The sequence below is a fragment of the Melanotaenia boesemani genome, chromosome 7 (genome assembly GCF_017639745.1).
Source record: "Melanotaenia boesemani isolate fMelBoe1 chromosome 7, fMelBoe1.pri, whole genome shotgun sequence".
Lineage (NCBI taxonomy): Eukaryota > Metazoa > Chordata > Actinopteri > Atheriniformes > Melanotaeniidae > Melanotaenia > Melanotaenia boesemani.
In genome coordinates this window covers 30,744,255-30,749,728 of record NC_055688.1, presented here as the reverse complement: position 1 = coordinate 30,749,728, position 5,474 = coordinate 30,744,255, and positions in this window count along the sequence as shown.

The window sequence follows — 5,474 nt, the reverse complement described above, 5'->3', positions numbered from 1 at the left end:
AAGGACTTTTATTGTCTCAACCAGAACCTGGAAACAATACCGAAGGGTATGTTGGGATCCGGGTCACGGCACCAAAAATGATGGGTATTTTTCTATCATAAAATAAGACACACTCAGAGTGAAGTCAGCTTCATCGCGATGGGGAGAGACGGTGGTTCAGCACTCAGAGAGTGTCTGGTGTCAACTCCGAAGTCTCAACCCCAGAGCAGCCTCTTTATTGAGCAGCTATCACACTTCAGTAGAGCAAACAAAGTTCAAGCAAAGTTCAAACAGGGAAACACATCAGCATACATCACTTTATGACCCTTATCACACAGAGCAGTGACCCCCACATCCTGTCCTCTGCAGGGTGGGTGAGACCGCAAATCATTATCCATCCTTAAGGGAGAAACTTTAAACTGTTAACTTTAATCTGTCAACTTCTGCTTACTCTAAGGTAGTAAAGAGCAAATGCCGGGGTTCGGGGAAACTGCTCAAACCAAAGAACACAGTAAAACAAGCACTCGCTAAAACACAAACACAGCCAGTAAAAAAACAAAACCAAGGTGATCTGAAACAGGTGAAATAAACTGGCCTACTAATCTACAAAACTGCGAGAGCAGTTCCAATAAACTCCTAAATTCAGGTAAACTATCTATCCCAGCATATACTGCAAGTACTCTAACTAAATACTTTCCACTAAATACTAATTAGAAAATACACAACTTAAGGCGAAGCCAAAAGGGCTTGATGATTACCAGTTATCACTAAGAGATCGTGAGCAGAACTAAATTAAACAATCCTCAGAACCAAACATCTTCTAAGAAAAAAAACTATAAACCAGTAAGGTTGATGAACAAAAGGTGTCCGACAAACGGTCAGCAATTCCAATACTCCACGCAAAACAAAACCCTCAAGTCTAACTATTCAAATACTAACCACCGAGGTAACACTAAATTCCAAGACACTGCTTTAATCCACACAAACACCGCAGTTCTCAAGGCTGGGAGCAGACTGCCTGTGTCAACAGTTGCTCCTCGAATGAATGGTGATTCCAGGCTTTATTTCTGGAGGAGCGCCTTCAGGAGTTGTGATTGGTCCCTCCGGATCCAATAGGATGGGTGGAATAGACGGTGTGTCTGGTCTGACCAATCCACTGGAGGCACTGACAAGTAGTGGTTTACATAGATGATAGGTTTCAGGTGGCCGGGATTATCATCAGTCGTAACATACTTAGAAAATAAGTAAATAAAAAAAAACAACCTACATGCAGCTGAATTGAAGAGTTGCGGTGACCTGAATCAACCTGTAGTTTTGCTGCATCGAAAGGGGCTGATTGTTTCACCCTTTCTTAATGGTGAAGATGAGAGATGTCCACGAAATTCAGAAACACTTTTATAAAAGAACATTTCAAAGGCTACAAGGAATCACTCATTTTTCTTGGAACCCCTGTCTCAGCGTGTTTTAATATTATCAGGAACTTTTACAGTTTAAAAACTTTTAAGAAGACACAGAGGCACGATGCATAGTCAAACCCATGGGAGAAGACTGTGAACATTGGTGCTGATTGGAGGAAAAAGCAGCACGCAAAACATAAAAAGCCTCAGGCTGACCTGGAGCAGTGTGGAGTGGTGGTTTCTGCCCATGCCACATGCTGCACATTGAACTAAGGCCCCATGAGTGAAGGCAAAGGAGGACATCAGCATTTGAAGGAAATGCACAAAAAGATAGTGTTTGCAGATGCTTTCATAGATAAGCTATCCTTCTTTGGTAATACTCTAAAGACAAAATAAACCAAAATACAGCTCTTTGGAAATGTAGTGCTTCAGTTTGTTTATAGTCAGAAAAATAAGGAAGAGAAAACCATACACAGAGAAAAACATACTGGAAGTCCTATCATAAGGCTGCTTTGAAGGCTGTTGTACTGGAAGCAATGAAAATATTTTAAGAGAAAAATATGTTACACTACAGAAATCTAGATTTTTTAAAACCTGGCAGCCAATGAGGTGTCACGTAAACCCACCTTTCTACACAGCTGAGATCTGCTATTGCAAAAAATGCACTTTTGCAAAGTAGAGTTTGAATGCACGGCAGTGGAAGCATGCCAAAAACAAACAGATGCAATATTTAAACGTCTAGGTAAATTTAGATTACATTTAAAGACTTTCATTGTTGCCTGCATGTTAGTAATAAGCAATGTTGGATATTAAAGGTTACTAATTGGATAAAATTATCCATGCCTCTAAAAATTAATAAGTTACATTATGTCATCAGTTGCTACAAAGGTCAAGTTGTTAGAGTTCTTTACCTCATTTCATAGCCAGTTCCACAGTGTAACATCTTAACTTCTACAGGCTAATAACAGAAATAATGGACACAATTTCCCCTTTGCAAAACTTTATTGATGATAATGATTAGAAATAAAAACTAAGTCAACAGCGATAGCTGGATCCAGCCTGGCAAGTTATAGAGATTTTATTAATAATCCTATGGCAAGTATCCAGTTGTTGGTAGCATGCGCTTGAGCTTCCTTTCAAATGAGGAACATGGTTATTAATTTCACTCTGAGCGACAGTTTTAATGCCGAGTTGAAAGCTAGCTGCTGTTGCTGTCTGTGAAGCTGAGCTTATAGGTGCCTCTTTATTTGAGAAACACTGTTTTTTGCTGCTAGAAGACAGTTATCATCCAGGCAGGATATGGATTTAACCATCATGATGTTGTTGTCCTTTTCATGCAGAAATTTAAAATAATGCTAGCACTTCAATGTTATAAACACAATCTTTTGTCTTTGCTATCTTGCTAGCTGGGTGAACTGCACATGCACACTGACTTGCAGGACTTACTGTAAAGTAGCATCAGAGCCATGGAGCGCAATGGGGATTTAGTTTTTCTTTCACGTTTTATTTTATGTTTGTGACAACAAAATACCTAGGCAGATAGGATAAAGTCAGCAGTAACGGATTATTTGTTTATAAGAACTGATTACTTGAATGGCAAAATGACCTCATCTATAACTCAAATAAATAAATGTGAATAAATCAGTCTCATAAGCTACTCGTAGAGTTCTCATTTGAGTTGACCTTAAAGGGACATTGTGTAAGAATTACTGCCATCTAATATTGGAATCGTGTATCTTTTCTTTCTATTTATTTATTTATTTCAACCTGTCCTGTCCAGCATCATTGCAAGCCGAATGATAGTCTGGTTGTTGTGTTGTGCTGAACAAATTTGCTTTGCCAAGGGAAGGTTTATGGTTATAAGGCAATTAAAATTGAGGGGCAGTGACTGTATGTGCTGGGAGCGAGGCTACATTAGCAGCCCCGCCCGCCGTGCACTATATGGCACGCCCCCCAGAAGTTGTTTGTTTGTTGTGTTTCTTGTGTTTTGATGTCTAAGGCTATGTCCACATGGCACCGAAGCTAGTTCAGGTGTGAAAACGGTGGCGAAAACTAGGAGAAAGGCTTCAACATCCCCACGACAGCGCTGTAGTACATACTACAAGGCTGTGGGGGAGTGCTATACTGTAGAGTAACACTCCAAAACTAGAGCAAAACAACACATGCACAGATGAAGGCTCACTGTGTGTTGCAGGAAGTACACATTGGAAGCAGAGAAGATAAGATAGCTGAGGATTCACTGCGAAGCAAAAGAGAAACATTTCTTTGAACTAATGAAGAAGTTGAGGTTCTTCTTCAAAAAATACTTGACTACAAAGCAAAAAAATCTCTAGGAAGGGTGGATTGGGAATTGGTGAGTGTTCGTCACATTGACGTCATATCCTCGAGTTGTGCGGCTTTGCTGTCCTCACAGTACAGACTGTAGAAGTCTCAAACCGATCCACTTTGGTACCTGGCTTCAGGATGGTCGGTTTCTTGGAGGCTTGAATGCTAATCAATAAACAATGTCTATCTATCTAAACAGAAATGCCAGTGGTGAAAAGTGGTAATAAGTGTGCCCTAGTTACATTTTCTTATAATAATTTTACTTATACAAATATTTCTTTTGTTTTCTTGCCCTTCTTTTTTTAATCATTTTGTTGATTTTGTTTGTTCATGGTACAGGTTGGATGCAAGATGGATGCAAAATTAAACATTGATAGAGGAAATATAACTGAGTTTTTTTTAAGTTGATAGTAACTTTAAACACCCAAATATGCACTCAAGCCTCCTTTTGAACACAGAGAAGCCATTAACCTCTCATCCAAAAGGTTTCTTTAGTTCTAACCAGCTGGTTGGGACTTTAAACTGGTTAAAACAGAAGAAGCCTTGCATGAAAGATGAAACATATGCAAGAACCAAGAAATAGAAGTCCAGTTACCTTCATTCAAGCTCTCAGAAATACCATGACCAGGATGACTGCGAATCTACACAATACTCTTTCTGCTTTTTATTTATTTTTATTTTTAACAAATAATGATATTCTAACAACCTTTAGCCATACTGGAAAGTTTTAATGAATGCATGAAGCAACTATAGCATGTACCAGATTAAAACTACAGAGTTCTTAAATATTTTTATGGCTAGTGGACAAAGTTAATACAGTGCTTTGTTGATGTCAAAATGAGCTCAATTCTGACCCAGTAATATTAACGAGCTTTTTTTTATTTTTCCTTTTCTTTTTTTTTTTTTTAAAAACATGTGCTCAAGAATAAACATTTCTGGTAAAAAACTGATGAACTATTACTTAGTATTATCTTCACACACCCACTGAACTCATCCAGCCAAATGCCATGCTGCTAGTTGGCTTTTAGTTCTAAAATTTGGAACGACCGAAGCCAAATCTGCGCAAAGAGTTTCTCCCCAGTGAAAAGTTCAGCTACATGGAGGCAGATCAAGTAGAAACTTTTCCTCAAAGGGTTTCATGCTGGAGCTCTTGAGAAAATTTGAAAGGAACAAAAGTTAATGTGTGTGTATAGTATTCTCTCTGTGATTTGACATAAATAACACAAGGACATTCTGGGAATCTATGCACTGAAAAAGATTTTGGTGTATCTGTGATTATTAAGCACAGTTGCACAGCTGCCTTCTTGCCCTATTATTCAATATGCTGCATGGATGCACATAGTGTGAGGATGATGGATGCATTTACCATATGAAGCATGATGCTTTTGGTAGTCCCCTGTCTGTCGTACATAACGGTTGTCCTGCTGAACTAAGTGAACCAGTTAAAAGTTGTTTGTTTGCTTCAGTGTTTCAAATACAAATCCACATTAATTTCACATTACTGCACATGACAACCCTTCTCATTGATTTGCTTATTATTTTCATGAATTCAGTGATGTGTTTATCAGACCAAGAGTAAAAACAAATGCAAACATTTTGTTCTGTACAAACTACACAATATTGTAGATAAAAGGGGAAAAAAGCTTAAATAAATAGTTAATAACTTCTGCTCAGGAACAAGGCTTACTTGGATAAAAGTTGACATATTGGGTTGCAGAAAAGCGTCATACATGGGAATAATAATTGGTTTCTTTGGGACATGAGGCCATGTGT